The sequence below is a fragment of the Chionomys nivalis genome, chromosome 24 (genome assembly GCF_950005125.1).
Source record: "Chionomys nivalis chromosome 24, mChiNiv1.1, whole genome shotgun sequence".
NCBI lineage: Eukaryota > Metazoa > Chordata > Mammalia > Rodentia > Cricetidae > Chionomys > Chionomys nivalis.
Window position 1 is genome coordinate 34,006,687 of NC_080109.1, and position 19,464 is coordinate 34,026,150.

The window sequence follows — 19,464 nt, forward strand, 5'->3', positions numbered from 1 at the left end:
CTTACACAAACTTAACATCTTTAAGTTTTATTTTTATTATTATTATTTTAATTATTTTCTCAGACCCTTACAACTTTCATAAAACTCAAACATTTTTCCATTCACTCATTTACCATGAGAAATAAGTGATTGATTACTGAGAGTATTCATTGTAAAGCAAGTTCTTTTAAATATAGGAATAGTAAAAGTTTCATGGAAACCTGTTTTGTAGGTCTGTCTTCTCACCAGGAGACCTAATAGCTCTAGAAAAAGCAAGATCTAATTTTCATATATGAAATTTATTGACCAAGCAGTTGTTGCTAAACTGATAAAGCTGTTATATATTAATAGCATCCAAGGTCTGAGAAAGATAAATGTGAGCAGAAGGTATAAACCAAGTGGTCTGTGTATCAGTAAAATGACAGACTTACCAGTTACATGGACAATTACTCCAGGCTCCTCCTTGGCAATCTCCATGGAGACAGAGTGGCTCCAGCCTCCAGCAGTCACACAGGACAGCATTCGCTCTTGACTGTCACACAGGGCAGCATCAGAGTTTGGCTGCCAAACCCAAAAGATTTGAGAAATTTCTCTGTGGGTTAGGAACTTGAGAGACTGGCCTGCCTTGTCAAAGCCTTAGGAAGACAGTCAGTTCTCCTGTCCAAGGTTCTGGCGACAGGTGAGGAATGGGGAAGTTTAGTCCAGTGGTTAGCATTACCACAATCTCAGTGTAATTGTCCTCTCTAGAGGAGACCTTGGGGCTGCCTCTAGGATCTGCCTTTTTGTCTAACACAGGAAGCCTTTTCTTCACTAGACAGTTGAAATGCCATATTCAGCAGATCTCTGAGGAGTTTTCGAAGGCTACCTATTAAGTCCATCAAACTTTAAATAAACTGTATTTGTTTTTAGTTATTTGTAGGCTTAAAAATAGACATAAGTTTAAATAAAGGCAATGAATTACATTTGTTCTTAGTATGACCACAAGCATAGATCTAAACACGTTGAAGAATTTGGTTATTTATGAGATGACTGTTAACCTGCACGTCCTAATGAAGGCCTTAGAAATTACAATTCTTGAATTAAAGCTCTTCTAGTACCAAAATAAAACCTTAAATCATAAATGCAGCCCGTGGAGAGACTGTGAAGTGAATCTTCTTTTTTTTTTTTTTTTTTTGGTTTTTTCGAGACAGGGTTTCTTTGTAGCTTTGGTGCCTGTCCCAGAACTAGCTCTTGTAGACCAGGCTGGCCTCGAACTCCCAGAGATCCGCCTGCCTCTACCTCCCGAGTGCTGGGATTAAAGGCGTGCGCCACCACTGCCCGGCTGGAGAGACTGTGAATCTTAAGTTTTGATCCTTTTATAGGGCATCATTATAGAATACCAGTTTCTTGTATGACTCAGTTTATCCAAATATTTAAAACTTAACAAGATAGCAAAAATGAGGAGGCCAGCTATTTATTTTAAGCCAGTTTCTTTTAGCCTGAATAGACCCTAGGTAAGGAGAGATAGCCCATATGCTCTTGCTAACTGCTTAGCCCATTGTCTTGCTACATCACAATATAGAACTATCTCTGTTTTGGATGTTCATCACTGTGACCCTAACTCCTGAGTTTCTCATCTCCTTCCCCATACTTATAATTTTTCCTTTATCCCTTTTCATTCTAGCTTACCCTGTTTCTCGGGTCTCTGCAATTCTTTGTGTGGAATAATCCAGCTCTCTGCCATCTCAGTCTATCTGAAACTCTGGTCAGATCTTATCTCATGATATTAAACCTCTTCTGGTCTTTTTTTTTTTTATTTGGGGGTGAATCCAGGATAGTCCTGCTTGTTGCTTAGTGTTTCAACCCAGGTCACAGTACACTCTTTGAGATCGGTGCTCTGGTCTTTGCTCCATGTTGCCTTTTTATTGTGTCATTATTATTCCAGGTTCTCTGGGAAATTTTTCCACTTTCCATGCTATAGAACCAATCAAATCATCTATTTTTCTAAGGGGACAATTTTATTTTTCTGACAAATGGAATTTAAAACAAAACCTAGTGACTCACCATGAACACTCCACATGGGCATGCTACCCGCAGGCCCCACACTCCCCATGGATATTCCTCATGACTCTATACACTCCCCATGGGCCTCATCTTTCCAATGGGCAGGACACACCCCATGGGTCCTAACACCTACTGCTAGCAGAACCATCAGCATGGACTTCTTTCTTCTCCTTCTTGTTGATGTTTATTTCTCTCCACTAGAGAATGGTGAATTTGCTTTGTCATTGGACATACTTGAGACTGCTATGCTCAACCCCACAAAGTTCAAACAAAAGCAAAACATGGCTACTGTGCTGTGGAAGGGAAAGAACACACTACGTGTTGGCATTTTAACCCAGCCCCTAAGCAACAGTGGACAAATCAAGAGAGTAGGACCATAAGGACACCCTGTGCAGACCTCTGGCCTCTACACAGTCATGCATAGGCAAGCCCACCTTTCTGCACTGGCCTGCCCTTGAGATCCTGACATCCTCAGTTGCAAATACTAAGAACACCTTCTGTGCACATTTGCTACGATCCCTTTTACACCTTCGTCTCTTCCTTTCTCTTTCTACTTCTCTGCCTGTCTCTCTGTCTCTCTCTTTTTCTGTCTCTCTTCTTTTGCTGCTCCTGTGCCCAGAGGCCAGTCTCTCCCCTTCCCTCTTTTCCCATCCACTTTCTTCCAATAATAAAGCTCTCCACCTAAGCTCTGCTGCATGGTATCTTTTCTTCACGTGCCACTTTTTAAACTTACATATCTTAAAGGTATGCATGAACATGCACATACATGTGCGTATACCACACATACATGTATACACTGTACACACATGCGTACACATACCAATTCACATGCATAAATCATACCTACACTCATACACTAAACACATATGCATAGTATATACATGCACACACCATATATATATACATATATATATATGCATAACCACACACACGATACACATATGTGCTATGGGACAATAGTCTTTTATCCTGTCACTTGCATTATTTTTAATAAAATGCTGATTGGCTAGTAGCCAGGCAGGAAGTAGAGGTGGGGCGACAAGAACAAGAGAATTCTGGGAAGAGGAGAGGCTATTCCATAGTCATAACTCAGATGCAAAGGAAGCAAGATGAGAACACCTTGCTGATAAAAGGTACTAAGCCACATGGCTAACACAGACAAGAATTATGGGCTAATATAAGTTATAACAGTTAATAAAAAGCCTGAGCTAATAGGCCAACCAGTTTTTAATTAATGTAGATCTTTGTATTTCTTTGGGGCTGAATGGATGTGGTACTGGGTGGGACAGAAACCTCAGACAACACATATGCATAAGCACACACACATGCACGAACACACACACACACACGTAAAGGAAAGACACAAATTGCAAAAATACAGTTGTCTGATAAAATGTACAAAACTTAAAAAACAGTGAGGGTTCTGTCATAGGTACTCAATGGGTCCCATCCTCCTTAGGGATTTAGATGCCGAAGCCTGTGATGTCATCTTAAGAGCAGGAGGCAGGATCGATGAAGATTAGAGAGGAGGATTTTGTGGCATTTTGTTTAAAAGCAGACAGTATAAAGAAGGCAAAATGATGACTTATTAAGCCAGAAAAGGCAAGAGCAAACAATCAGTCCTGGCTCTATTGTCAACAGATTTGAAATATTTTGTTTTAGAATATGAGGAAAGACAAACAATCCCGGGCTGTTTGGGGAAAGGACAGGCCACTGCTATCAGAGCTGGTCCTGACAATGGAGATAGGAGGAGCAGGAAGAGGGAGGAGGTGGCAGCTGGCTGCTGGCAGCAAGATGAGCTGGGCTTTACCTCTGTGTCGCCTCATTAGCAGTCATTCTGAGCACCAATTACACAAATTAAATCTGCACACGAAATCCTGCTGCTCTGTCATTAAAACAGAGGCTGCAGGCCAGGGTGGGGGCTGGGTGAGAGCCGTCCCTATAGACCATACCTCCCTCCGTGTGTGCTCACAAAAAGGAGGGGCTGTGCATCTCAGACTACAGATGTTTTGTTCTGCTGGCTAGTTATCTAGAAGGCAATCTCCCAGGCTTTCTTACTTGTATTGATGGGGAAATTTTTTTTTGTCTTTCCCTGTGACAACAAGGCTTGCTCCAGTGTGTGTGTGTGTGTGTGTGTGTGTGTGTGTGTGTGTGTGTGTAGTGTTGGGGATAGGGGTGTAAGGCAGAGCTGCTCACAGCTCCTGGAACTCCACATATCCTCTTCCCAGCTGTCACTCGCCAGCCTCAGAGGTGAAGGATTTGGTATGTCACAGGTGCCAGAAAAGGATCTTCTCCGCCAGCACAATGTCCCTTCCCACTCGGGACAGCAGCGTTGCGGTGTGCCTCTCAGCACAGCGGAAGGCCATATGTTCTCACATGCACAGAGACCAGAATAGACCTTGAGCCGGATTCCCACGTCAGCGGTTTCAGAGAGGCCGCCCATCCCGTTACAGCTGCCTCTATTCTAATTCAAGACAATAACGGGGCTGGTTTCATCTCCGGGGACATGAGTGTCTTTAAATACACCGAAGAGTTTGAGAAAATATTTAGAACGACCAGAAAAGGGGACTGAAGTTTCTGCAAGACTACAGGCGTGTGAACAGATCCAGGGCTTTGTGTTGAGAAATGTTTCCCCGGTTATATTGTTCCCTCTGCCGCTGGACATCAGACATAAACCCCTCCCACGACAGGTGGGGCAATGCTCCTTTCCCCTCAGCAATCATGGCCTGCCCCATGAACGATGGGATGGCGATGTGCTAATGTCAAAAACAAAACAAAACAATAGGGCTGCTTTTGGAGTAGAGAAAGGGTGTCTGGTGATAACCTCTCATCTCACTGAGCATTTATCTTCAAAGTAAGTGCTTCACTGGTCCATTTGGCTGAGAGCTTACGCCAGAAGACTGTAATCTGCACTGTCAGATTGCTTGCCTTTGAAACAGACGCGGAGAGCCGGTGACGGTGCGGTCTGATAATGGGGAAAGTAATTATGGTCCTAACACTAATTCGGCTTCATCATTTTAATTAGCTAAGGTAATTTGATCCAATCTGACAAAAACTAGGCAGGGTGAGAGTTCATTGAAAAGGAAACATTAATTTGCACTTGTAGGGCCGAGCTGAGCTGAGCTGTCCTTCCGGTACATCCCAGGAGTCTTTGCTGGGATTCTGGAAGGCAGCACTCACGCGGACAGTATTCAGTTCGTTCCCGGGCCTGTTCCTATGGAAGACCCACAGGAAGCGTTCCTTGTAGCCGACCCCCAGCCCTCTCCTTCACCCTGTCAAGCGTGTGTGGTAGGATCTGGTGTGACAGCCATCGCTGTCACCATAGTGAGGGTTAATGTCAGCCCTGAAGCTCTCCTGAATGTATCTGAGGGATTTCCAGGAAGGCTGAGCTGAGCAGGAAAAGACGCCCCTGAATGTGGGCAGCACAACCCGTGGAGCAGAGTCCCAGACTAAATAGAAAGGGAAAAGTGTGCTCGACGCCAACATTCATCTCTCCCTTCCCTCTGACTGTAGACTCAATGCCACCTGGGCAGCTGCTTCAAGGTACCGCTGTCCTGCTCGGCCGTGACACCTTTCCCTCAGACACAAGCCGAATAAGCCTTCCTCTCTTAGGTTGGATGCATTTTGTCACTGGGATGGAAGAAATAAGGAAGCCACCAGCAAAGCTCTGTGTCTGAACTCTCCTCCCAGGGCGCTGGCCTCTAGAATAGCTGGAGTCTGTTCCACTTGTGGGAGCTCAGCAGCAGGACTTGGCTGCTGGGAGGCTAGCTGGAACTCTAGCCTGGTAAATTTGTTTGTTGGTTTGTTTATGGATATAGATATTTTTCTTCCATCTATGTCTGTGTATCATAGAAGCCAGCAGAGGGTCCTGAGTGCCCTGGAACTTGAGCTGGAGACATTTAAAAGCCTCCGGTCCTCTGGAAGAGCATCTGGTGCTCTTGAATGCTGAGCCACCTCTCTATCTAGGTGGTGAATGTAATCTTATATTGCATATTACTATATGTAAATTGCCTATAGTCGCATGTGAGGTGACCTCTGTTCAACTTTATGACCCACAAAGAATGCATGACCGTTCTCTTCCAGCCACTATATGTACTTTCTCTTGGGCTAAGAGCTCGTGCGGACAGAACGGCGTTTATGTGATTCTGTCACCAGCGTGTCAGCATGGACAGTGTGAGAGTCATGGGAACTCAGAAGTCTGCGTGGCTTATGAGTAGGATGAACTGTCAAGTGGGTGCAACGCTGATTCTTTGGACTTCCACTGGGGCTGGGTCCCCGACACTGGTCCCCTTTCTAACTCACAGTGGCTATGTTTTTTTTTTTTTTTTATTTTTTTATTTTCGAGACAGGGTTTCTCTGTAGTTTTTGGAGCCTGTCCTGGAACTAGCTCTTGTAGACCAGGCTGGCCTTGAACTCAGAGAGATCTGCCTGCCTCTGCCTCCCGAGTGCTGGGATTAAAGGCGTGCACCACCACCGCCCGGTTTCACAGTGGCTATGTTGATGTGGCTGCGTAACAGGGCCTTAAGGCAAGCCCAGCACCCTCCTCTGCCATGGGGACGGGCGGGTGGGGTTTAGGATCTGTTGAAAGCTATTTGGCACGTCTTGATGCAGCCCCTAGCGGCGCTCTTCAGCCACACCGGCCGCTCCTGTTAATCGTAACCATGCTGACTACAGGACCTGCGAGGTTACTCCTTCCTTAATTTAAATTGTGTTTCCAAAGTTATTTACAGACAAACTTTATTTACCTCTCTCCTGACAGGACATTTTCTAGGTCTTTTGTTCTTTGCAGGCATCTGGTGATAAATGCAGCTCAGCTCTCCACCGTCTTTCTTCTCCTCCCTATTTGCTTTTTATACATTGGAAGTATACCAAGCTCTGTTATTATACCACATATGGGTTTCATTTAATTTAGTGTCTATGGTCCAGGAGGACGGGAGCTAGCATCCCTTAAAGTCCCTTCCAGACTGACCATATGTGTTCTTGATAAATAAATTGTTCTCTTAAGGAAATGGCCTTGTTTGGTTTTCTTCTTTCCTTTCTCATATTAAACCAAAGTACATCGTTCAATTGTCTTTTACAAGTCCAAGTCCTATAGCTTCCAATCTATTTGTATTTGTAGATATGTGTTTGTATGTGTAGATATGTGTTTGTATGTGTAGATATATGTTTGTATGTCTGCACCCATGTGTGCATGTGGACAGCAGACAAGGACAACAGACTGTTCCTTGAACACTACCTACCTTGTTTTCTTGAGATGGGGTCTCTCTAGCTCGCCTGGAGATGAATGAGTACTCTAGGCTGGGTGACTAGGACATGATAGGAATCCATCTCTCTGCCATTCTGGTGCTGGGATCACCGCAATGAAACTCATAATCAGAATTTTACAGGGGTGCTCAGGGATCGGACGCAGGTCCTCAGGCTTACATAGCAAGAACTTTACAGGCTGAGCCATCTGCCCACCCAGGCCTCCAGCCTTTTCCAGGAGGTTTTTAACTCCTGGTGGAAACTGCTTCCTTGGTATCCTCACCTTAGGAAAATAAGATGTTTGTTATACAGCACAGCATCAGCTCTTGACTGAGTCAGTTGTGAGATGCGCCTCTTCCTTATGGGTTAAACCAGGTACGGTCTCTTCAAACACTGAAACCCTGCTAGGCCAGTTATAGACCAGAGTAAAATGTCAGAGCGTGCATGGAGAGAGGAACTGCAAGCAGGACTTGCTGAGAGGCATTCAGTGACAGGGCAGAGGCCATTCCATTCTCCCTTGTGCCAACAGTGGGCAGACCACAGCGGGAGGCTCCACAGTGCTCTCTGCCTTGGCTGCATATGCCTCTGTGTCTTTGGCCTTCACCATTCGCTGCAGCTGTGTACGTACCAGTGCCTGGCTGCCTTGTTGATCATGTCAGCCGTAAAAGGCTTTCACAGTTGTCCAACCTTACTATAAACTGCCCACGGGGGAAATGGCGGAGGTGGCCCCAGCACAAACATCATAGCATACTGCAATAACTCCCACTCAACCCGCCACACCTGAACCTGCATCCTCCAGCTCGCTTCTGGATCTCTAGTCCAGGACATCCAGATTCTGGTGTTTCACGGGCACATGTAAGCAATACTCTACTCCTTGCCTTCAGCACCAACCAGAAATTAGACATCTATGTAAGAGAAGTGGAAGAGTATTGTCAACTTTGACATACATTGAGAGAGTGCACAGTGAAGCCAGAGCTATGTGCTGCTTCTAGTATTTCTCAGATTTGAGCTCATGTCCCTGAAATCTCAACTCTCAAGAGGAGCCATGGATGGAGAAGGTGATTTATCCAGGCACTCTTTATAGATGTATAGACAGGACAGAAGGCCAAAGCCCATGTACAGCACAGCTCCTGTCATCCACAGTCCCCAGCACTCACATGATTCCGTGGGCTGTGCCATGCACCAGGGACTCTTCTAGAAGGAGTGTCATCCTGACAACACCTTGCTCCCTGTCTACCTCCAGTCCCTCTCCCTTGGCATTCCTCCATGAAGCCAGAGGGAAAATCTCCTACATCAGCTTCTGGAGATGGACGTCAAGGCATAGAGGGAAGACAGTGGAGCCAGAGTGGGGATAAAGGCATCTGATCATCTGAACAGTTCAGAGATGGGAGAGCAGATGATTTCGGAGGTCCAGAGAAACAAACAGCATCAGGCCATGGGAACCAGCACCACCTCAGATTCCTCGGTCTTCCCTTGGGAAGAACGCATATGAATTATCCTATATAGTGGAAATTTCTTTTCTTTAACATGAGGGTTCTGAGAACATTTCCTCAGAACATGCTAACTATCCCAGGAGAGCATATCCATAATAAAAATGAAATAATTCATGTATGTCAAGTAATAAACAATTTTATAATTAAAATGAAAATGACTTTTCTGCTTGTCCTGGGTAGGACAGATACACAACCAGTGATGAGGGTCTTGGCTGTCAACACTTAAGTTGAGAAGCCAAGTATCTGGTGTTGGAGATGGCTCACAGCTACAAGCACTTGCTGCTCTCCCAGAGGACAGAGTTCTATTCCTAGCACCCACATGGCAGGGCATGATTGCCTGAAATTCCAGTTGCAAGGAAGCTTATGCCCTCTTAGGGCCCCTGTGAGCCCCCGAGAATGCTTCATCTACACACCCATAGACACATACACAAACGCGATTGTTTAAAATTTAAAAATTTAGAAACCAAACATCCGAGAAATATTAGGGAGCACACAAAACTTCTTGGCAATATATTTATATAAAAGACAATCTTCAGGTGTCCTTGTATTTCCCTAAACAGGGCCCAGTTTATCTCAAGTTTGTGCCCTAGAAAAGGAAGCAGGCATGCAAAGAAAACCCCCTTGGGCAGGACATAACACAGCACTGACCTCCACCTATGAGCAAAGGATACCCAGAAAGAAGTTGGACTGGCAAAGGACAGGGATTTGTCAACCCAGTCAGTCCAGCAATAAAATATCTAAAGTAATTCAGTTAGTTTAATTTGCTGTTGTCTGACCCCTGAATTTCTGCATTTTCTGAAAAGGTGAAGGCCCAATTTTTGCCATTCTGAAGCATCTCACTAACGGCGGCTTTCTTAGTCTCTCCTATGGCTGAGCTGTGTCTTCTGGTGGTCTGGTTTTTGCTGTTGTTTTGTGAATTTGTGTATGAGGAATCTGAAGGTCAATGTTGCTGTTGTTATGTGTATTTATGTGTTTGTGTATGAGGAGTTGTTCTGTGTATTTGTGTGTTCATATATGAAGAGTCCGAAGGCCAACGTTGCTGTTGTCCTGTGGATTTATATATGCTCGTGTATGAGGAGTCCAAAGGTCAATCTTGGGTTTCTTCCTCAATCATTCTCTTACTTTTTGGGATGGTGTCTCTCACCAAACCTCGACGTTGGCTAGACCATTTGGCCAATGAGTACCAAGGATCCTCATGATGATCCACTAGCCTGAGGGCTGCAGGCTCTCACATTGTCACGTGTGAGCTTTGTGGAGAGTGAGAATCGGAACTCATTCTCACAGGAAGCACTGTGTGGACAGAGCCGTCTCCTCAGCACTAGGGATCTGTCCTAATGAAGTGTTGTCAAACTGTAGTTGTCCTCATCAACCTCCTGTCACCCAAACCCTAGGTTCTATCCGAGCACTATGTAAATAGTGTGGTGGAGCAGGCTTGCAACTTTGGGAGACTCAAGAGGATTAGAAGTTCAAGGTCATCTTCAGCTAGATAGCAAATGTGAAGCTAGCCTGGAGTACATGAGGGTGTGTGTGTGTGTGTGTGTGTGTGTCCTTGTGAGTGTGTGTGCCTGTGGGTCTGTGAGTGTACATGTGTATCACAGGCAAGGGCACACACCCACACATACATATGTATGTATGTATGTATGTATGTATGTATGTGTTCATTCAAAAGAGCTATTTTAGAACAAAATTCTGGGTGATGGTTGGACTTCTTTAATAGTAATAATAGCTCTAAAATCTTCTCAGTCTTACTAAGCTCACAGCCTCTGGGAGCCACCTGTCTACAAACTGCTCGACAGTCTGAGGATGGGCTCAAAAGTGACAAATTTAGGATGTGGAGGATGGAGCTATATCTGGGTTTGTAACTAACAAGTGGCATGAGAGTTGTCATTTAGGAAAGCAGGCAGCATTATGTAGCCACCTGCTTCTTGAATGGTGCAAAAAATTAGCTCAGAGTTCTTCTATCTGAAAGATAAAATAATAAAACTACGAAACACTCAAAAGGCAGATATACTAACTCTGTGGAGTGTCCTTGGGAAGCAGAAGTCATCCTTCTAGCCAGGAAGTGGCTGGAAATTCAAGTTTTACTTTCTTAAGTGTATGTTAAAAAAAACTTGGCAATCAATTCAATGGGCATTTATGGAAATATTGCATATGCTTATTCCAAACCAAGGGGGTAGACTTCAAATTTAGAACATAAATGGTATAAAGATTCAGTAATTCAAGCATGCCTGCATATAATGTTACTGTATATTATATAAACACATGTGTGTCATATGAGGTAACATGGAAAGACAGGAAAAAGTCTTGAAGACATGAGAAGAGAGAGGGGTCCCTTACCATGGAATCTGGTGAAGCCTCTGCCCGTAGTGGAACAAAAATTCCAGCACTGCTAACGGCTTTTACGGCCTCTCTCCCCTCAGCCGTGAGCCTGCACAGTTCCAGGAATCTCGCCAGAAACCACTCACAGGGAAATGGCACCTTGTTCAGTCCGGGGACTTCTGGATTTGCCTTATCAGAGTGTGGTTCCACCCAAGACACCTCAGAGTCACCTGACAGTCTCACAAAACAAAACGGTGGAGATTAGAAAGAGTTTCTCAGCAACTTTTGAGGTGAAACTTGAGAGTCACTGAGGTGGTTTGAATTGAAATGGCCCCCAGAGACTCATAAGGAGGGGCATTATTGGAGGTGTGGCCTATGTTGGAGGAAGTGTGTCACTGGGAAGTGGACTTTGAGGTTTTAGAAACTCAAGCCAGGCCTAGTGGCTTGCTTCCTGATGCCCGCAGATCCAGATAAAGAACTCTCAGCTCCCTCTACAGCTCCGTACCCACCTGTATGCCACCGTACTTTCTGCCATGATACCAATGGGCTAACCCTAAACTAAACCAGCCCCAATTAAACGGGGTTTCCCTTTATAAGAGTTGCCATGGTCATGGGGTCTCTTGACACCAACAGAAACCCTAACTAAGACAGTCGCCAAAAGAGTATATGCGGCCAATCCTGAGACAGCTAACTGTCTCACCTCTCAGAGTCCTGTGCGGCTTATCCTACGGTGATCAACTGTCCCACTCCACTCCAAAACTGTACCCACACTGGGAAAATACGTCTTTCTTCCCAAGTGCTTTTCTTTTATCACCACCCATGCTTAATCCTATATTAAAATATCTTTAATAAAATCTCCAGGTCAGCTTCATCATACATTGGTTAGTTCTGAATTTTTTTGAGTATAAAACGACTAATCCAGTTTCCCGGGCTCCAGGTCCCTCAGTCCTAAGGGGCACTCTAAGTTAGCCTCTTGTAGTTATGATGGGAACCCTCCTTTAGCCAATGGCCTTTGAGAGACTGGACCAGTTGGGGGCGTGGCCTTAGGTACCAAAAAAGCCGAGGCCCCGCCCACTCGGCCTCTCTTCTGGAGAGCCACACCTGGATGCTGGACCCCATTCCTGTTTCCTCGTTGTGATCCTTGAGTCTCCCTTTTAATAAAGAAAAACCTTAGTGTACCCTATTCGGAGCTAGTGTAGAATTCTTTGATTTGCATTCCCCCCATTTAACACATTCCGCTTCTTAGTTGGTTAGTTTGCGGGTAGGAAATGAGCCTGAAGAAGATCTAGTTTATCAGCATTCACTGAAAGAAGCTTCAACGAAAACCTAAAAAAACCTCCAGCGATGTTTGTAGACTTCCTCTTGTCATCTTCTGTCCCAACGGGGTATTGTTAGTCGGAATATGTCCCATGTTTAGTTATTAAATTCAAGTTCAGTTCCTTTTCACTTTAACGCTTTTGACAGACTCGTCCCTGGTGCCTACTGGCAACAGCATTACTGGGTATATCACGGTGACGGCATGAACGCTGGCGATCCAACAGGGAAGACTCAGCTACCATGCTCAGACATCAATGAAAAAAACAGGTGACAACGAAAAGCAGAGAAAGGGGAGAGAGCCAATGTGGACACCTTGGGGGGAGGAGCAAATACAGTGACCAGGCTCCTTCCAGTCCATCTTCAGGGTCCTGTCATAGGGCGTAGGCTTAAATAATAGGGGAGACAGAGAAACCCTGTCTCGAAAAACCAAAATAAATAAATAAATAAATAAATAAAAAATAAAAGGGCAGAGGTATACGCAGCCGAACAGTCATGGTCTATGGGAGATCTGCAGCTACTGGGCCACCATGATCTACAACTGACAAACTCACAACTCTGTGGATTTCTTCCTGGATATAAGCTCCTCCTTTGGTAGGCACCTGATTCAGCAAAAGGTTTCTGCTGGAAATTCTAATTCCTTAGGGCCCGTCGTTTACTCAGTCTTACAGTCCAAGGGAGGCACTAAAATGCATCTCTTTAGAACGTCCCTCACCCCAGGAAGGTTCCAATCCATTTCTGCGAAACAGATGGGTTTTGTTTTGCTGTCTCCTCACTTGGCAATATTTGAGAATTAGAAGTGGCTCCTCAGACACCCCAAATCTTCTCTGTTTCTTTGTCTGTGATCTTGATTAATACGAATCTTACGAGGTTCACACTGGGTGTAAAACAAAGCCTACACAACATGCACAGACCTCCAGGCTCTGAGCTCAGTGGTGAGCGGGGACCAAGCCTTGGCTCTAAAGGCTTTATTTTACACAATTGTGCTCATGTCCCAAGAATCAGCCATAAAACTGAGATGAGGCTCATTACCGTGAAAATTACCTAAATTTTTGTGTTGTTGCCATTTAGCTCGCTCTATTTACGAGGAAAATTTCCTGTAACTATAAATGCCATGACTTATATAGTTATCTAGCAATCTAATAAAAGAAACATACTCTGGTTTCACGTCTGCAGACAGGTCTCCGGGGACATATATTGTCGCAGGAAAGTTCTTGGCGTTGGCGCTGGTTGACTGGCTGTAATGATTGTGGGGGTGGAGCCTTACAGCCCACACTCACTTGGAAAATAAAGTAATAAATGGGAGAAAAAAATATCCTTATTTAATTTTTTTGACCTAATGATGGTGATTTCTAGTCGTAAAAATGCATGAATTCTTTCATTTTCTCAGGCTGAAAATGTTGGGGGGCAGCACCAAAGGTCCTTGGGATGGGAGCCTCGTCACAGAAAAGCACAGAGCATATTGTTTTTGGAAAGGGACTTCTTCAGTTAGCCTGGAGGACACAGTGATTCTGGGAGCAGCAGGTGACACAGGCGCCACCCCCACCCACCTTCTTCCACTCTGCAGTTTCTGCTACCTGCGGTGACACAGGATCCAGAAATAATAATTCACAGGTTACCCTCCATTCCTTTGAGTACAGTATGCTGCCGCAATCATCTATTTTATTTAAGTTGTTGCAATTCACTTCTTGCTGTCAGAGGCTTCCCGAGTTTTATGTGTGTGTAAAAAGTCAGTGTGTGATGAGCTCGGTACTGTTCCCAGTTTTAGAAAGTCGTCTGTGGGCGGGAAGGGGCTCTCAGAACAGCCCAGCGGGTAATTAGCCTGAAATACTCAATTTAGTGACTCAAGGAGGTCTTGCTATTTCATCATGTTCCTCTCCCTGAAGTCCTGCACATAGGCCTGACCTTCCTCTGCTTTCAAAGACCTCCATTTGCATGTGAAGCATCCCCAGGTGCTGCACAGGAGTCTTTATGAAGTGTGAGACTGTGCTACTCTGGCAGAAATGAAGAGGAGTGCCATTAAAGGTGCAGAAAGGCAGGTACTGGAAGGTCAGAGAGGGGCCTCTCTCCCAGGGATAATTTCTGAAGAGCTGAATGTGAGCGATTTTGTTTACGAAAGACATTGAGGCTAACTTAGGGTCTACTGCTGTGGAGAGACACCATGAGCAAGGCAACTCATAAAAGGAAGCATTTAATCGGGGGCTTGCTTACAGTGTCAGAGAGTTAGAGTCAATGACTGTTGACCTAGTTGGGGGCGACTATTGCTGTGATGAACAACCATGACCAAAGCAACTTAGAAGAGGAAGGCTTTATGATGCTTATGCTTCATTCTCACCGTTGAGCATCAAAGGAAGTCAGGCAGGAACTCACACAGGGCAGGAACTTGGAGGCAGAAGTGACAAAGAGGTCATGGCGTGATTTTTACTGACTTGTTCAACATGTTTTCATATAGAACCCAGGACCTGGGATCCAGACCTGGGATCACCCACAAGGGAATGGACCGTTCCCCATCAAGCATTAATTAAGAAAGTGCCCTACAGCCAGATCTTGCGGAAGCCTTGTCTAAATTGAGGTTCCCTCCTTTCTGCTGCCTTTACCTTGTGTCAAGTTAGCATAAAAACCAGCACAGCCACAAGGATGGGAGCTTGGCATCAGGCCGGCCTGGAGCAGGGGTTGGCAGTTCAAATCTGATCCATAAGGCAGAGAAGGCAAGGCTGGGTTTGGCTTTTGAAACTTCAAGGCCTTCCTCCAACAATACCACACCTTCCAATCTTCCCAAACAGTGCTCCAAAGGAAACAAAACATTCAAATCCATAAGCCTTTGGGGGCCACTCTCATTCAAACCACCACAGAAGGCCTTGTTTTTCTTTGTCTAGAGCCATTTCTACACTCAGGGTTATTAGAATCTGTCTTTTTTTCAAACCTCGTTTCATTGAAACGTTTTCTGAATCCCTTGCCACATTATGTAAGGTTTGTGATGGGAATGTAAAGGAATCGAGTTTAAACTTAACATTTCAGCCTATTTTCCATTACGTTAGCTTTCTCTATATTCAGTGAAGGGTATGGTGGTCTGGGGCTTGGGTTACTCCGCTCTTTAGATAGAATAGCACCAAGTGCTGCCAATAGCTTACAGGACTGTTTCATGTGCAGAATCGGATTTATGCGTGGAGAGGAAGCTGTTGGCTCAACACCCAAAAGAACATGTCCCTTTGGGCTCATGGAGCCACTGTCTCATGTCATTCATTATCAGTTATCCACCTCGAGTTTGGGACATTCATTGAATTAGAAACAAGGGTACTGCGAGTTAGGTTTTGGAAAAGGACAGTTGCATTGATTGATAAGATCTCATATTCCCACTTACAGTAGAGGAATTCAATAAACTCACATTTGACGGCTTAGGCAAGCTCATTATAGATTTAAATTTTCTCACAAATTTACCTGTGCTTTAACAGTTTTGTCAAAAAGATAATGGATAAGAATTAAAATAACAGGTGTGGTGGGCATAGAAAGTTAGCTCAGAGGTTAAGAACTTTGGCTATTCGTGCAGGGGGTTAGGGTTTGATTCCTAGCACCCACATGGTGGCTCACAACTATCCCTAAACTCCAGTTCCAGAGGATCTGACTCCTTCTAGCCTCTGAGGGTGCGCAGCCAGGCACTTGAATGATGCAGACATATATGCAGGCAAAACACCAAGCACATAACCTAAAATACAATTTAATAAAATAAAAGGAATGTTTTCAAATCCCGGTGCTAACACATAAAGGAACTCTGTGTGCATTTGCCCATGGGTGTCATCTTCCTGTTTGCTACCATGATTTAGTCTGCTTCTCGGGGTCTCATTTCAGTCTGTTGGGGATATGGCAGACCCAACTCCTGGCCTTCCCACTCTAGTTGTGCTTTGACTTGGAAAAAGAAACAAAGGCCCCAGAGATCTGACAGTTTCCAAGGGGAAACTAGTGCTCTGAAATGCTTTGTTTTCGCAGAGGCAGACCTTTGGTTGGTAAACAGCAGCACTGTAAGTTAACTGTTAAAAACCAGTCTCCAGCTAGCTAGAAAATGACATCTCTGCCCCCCACAACTTGGCATTGGAGTGTGCATTTGCTGCACTGAGCCGTAATTGTGTTTGTACCCAGACAGAGTGGCAATGTCCCTGGGAGGACAATAGAGGGCTGCCTCTCTGTCCTGCTTCCCTGGGGCTGGATGTTGACTGTCTGTGAGCCCACAGACACTGGTTGGATTCGACCGGGGCCCATACAGAGGAAGGAACTCTTGTCATTTAACTTGGATCACGGCTGCCAAAGACTAACATTCCCAGATGAAATTGTACCTGTTTCTCCAAATTAGTTTTTCTTTCTTTACCTGAAGTTACATGGGACAAAAGAACATGCATAAAGTTTAGGGATGAAGAATGTTCTGCTGATACACGTATAACATTTATATAATATATATGAATACACCATTCATATTTACATATGTATACAGCTACATATAAACATGCACTGAAGTCACAAGCAAGGGTGTTAAGCATTCTGTTGAAAACTTGGAGGCAACACAATGAAAGAGGGGTGTGGAGGGAGGGGGGTCTAATGGTATATGTAAGAGAGGTCCTAACAGGATATGTGTGTGTGGGGGTGGTCCTAACGGGATGTGAAAGGTAATTTCTAACAGTGTGGGGTGTGTGGGGGGGAACCTAACAGGGTATGGCTGGGGTCCCAATAAGGTATGTGTGACATTATAACAGGGTATGTTTGTATGGGTGCCTTAATGGGGTATGTGTGGAAGGGGTCCTAACAGGGGAAATGGAGGTTCCTAATAGGATTTGAGGGAGGGGGATTTCTAACAGGGTATGGTCTAATAGGGTGAGGGGAACCCTAACAGAGTGGTTGTGGGAGAGATTCTAATAGGGTGTATGGGGGGGAGGATTTCCTAAGAGGCCGTGGGGCATTCCTAACAGACTGTGTATGGGGGGGTCCTAACAGGTTTGGGGGTGTCCCTAACAGGATGTGTGTGAGCTAGTGGAATGTCTGGGGACAGGGATATCCTAATAGGGTGTGGATGAGGGTGTCTTAACATGCTGTGTGTTGGGGGGTTCCTAACAGGCTATATTGTGGAAACCCTAATAGGGTGAGTACATAGGGGTCCTCCGGAGGGGGCTTGTCCTTCCATATTCCACAAAAGTTTCCACTTTCTTGCTTTTTAAAAACAATTGTCAAGTCATAAAAATATCCATATAAAATATCAACGTGATAACTGTAACATACATTTCAAACAACTACACACAAGTGATAAAAACCATATGCCAGTTCTAGGATTCAGAATAATTTTTACTCTCTGGGAGTTTCACTCTTTTCAGAAGTTTTGCTCTGTCCTCTAAAGGCCACAGTGGAGCGTTCTCAAGGTGGCTATAATGAGCTACCCAGGCCTGACAGACGAGGACAGTCATAACAGTCCCCCAAGCTGAAGCTCCTGCACTCATCTAAATGAGCAAGGACCTGGTCCCCAAGTCCCTAAGTGAAGGGACCAGCTGCTCAGAGCTTCTGCCTCAAAGCCACTGTGGAGCAGAAGAATGATTTCTTTGTTTGAATGTGCTATACAAGCATGATCCTAAGAGCTTTTCAATGTCTAAGACTCATGAAAAGTGCCAGCCATCATCTCTTGTCGTTCTTAGCTTGAAAATAGATATTGAGAATCAAACCAGAAGCTAGAAATAGAAGCCAATGTGTGTCCATCGTTTAGAAGGATCTAGAATTTAGATGCTCCCCTTTTCATGTGCTCTTTGTCATTCTGGTTGGTGTGGTGTCCTCTTCTCTGTGTGCAGGACTGAATGAACATAACTATGTATCTGGTAGAGGAAGGTCCTGCAATGGAATCATCTGTGGTCTTTGAGGACAGCCAGTGAGGACCAGAAGCACATAAAGATGGACAGGAAGTGGCTGTGGAAGGCAGGCAGCCTGTAATCCACCCTGTCTCCCTCCTTTGTTTGCTACTGTCTATGAAGAAAGGAGCTACAGAAAATACTGATGAAAAAACTTAGAAAGTTAAATTTCATGCCGCTCGCTGCTAAAAACAGAACTCTTTAAAGCCCGAACAACCTCACCATGTCTCTTCAGTCAACTGAAAAAAATTCCAAGTGTCTTGCTTGTGCTGTTTCCGATGAAGCCTGAGGGCCAGGCCAGACAACAGTCTCCTTCTTCTGTCCAGGACCCTTCCAGATCTCAAGGCCGTGGTGGCCGTTTATCAGCATCTTTTGAAACACAGCCGAGCTTTGTGAGCCTGGAAGAGAATGGAGACCGTGGAGACCGACCGCTGAAAAGAAGAAAGCTGTTCCCTCACACACCAGGACACAAGACAGATGTAAAGAAAGCTGGCTGCTGAAACACAATGAGGCCAACACTAGTGTGCGCATCCTTGTTCCCAAGATATTTGCATATATTCATAGGGAACCACTCAGAGCGGAAGGGCTCCCAGATGCATGCATTTACCAAGCATTTTCAGAGCCTCCACAATGAAAAGGAGAGACTGCAGCAAATCCCACTGCCCACGAGGCTCTCACACTCCTAGGCAGCAGAGAGGCAGAAGTAAAGAAAATAAATAAATATATGAATAGATGTTACACTAATAGGTGAAAGGGGGGACTGGAGAGAAGGCTCTCTGTGGAAAACTCTTGCTGAGCAAGCATAAAGACCAGAGTCCGGGTCCCAAGCAACCACTTAAAAGCTGAGTGTGGTGGCTGTAACGGGTGGGGGTGGGGCGGGTGGAGCGAGGTGGCTCCCCAGAGTTTACTGGCCAGCCAGTCTACCAGAAACAGTATGCAAGGTACATGAGAGACCCTGTCTCCGAAGAGTGCCCATTGGGTAAAGGATGAAGAAACTGCTCTTTTAAATCTGATGCACAGAACAGAGGGAAGGACACATTTACAAATGGAGGGCAGGGAAGTGATCAGGACATCCTCTGGAGACAATGAAAGCATCTAAGCAGGCACCATAGGACCCAGGAGCCCTGAAACAAACCCAAGCCAGCATCACTTTAGCTCACAGCCTAGTTTACCCCCAGCAACTGCTGCCTTCTCTT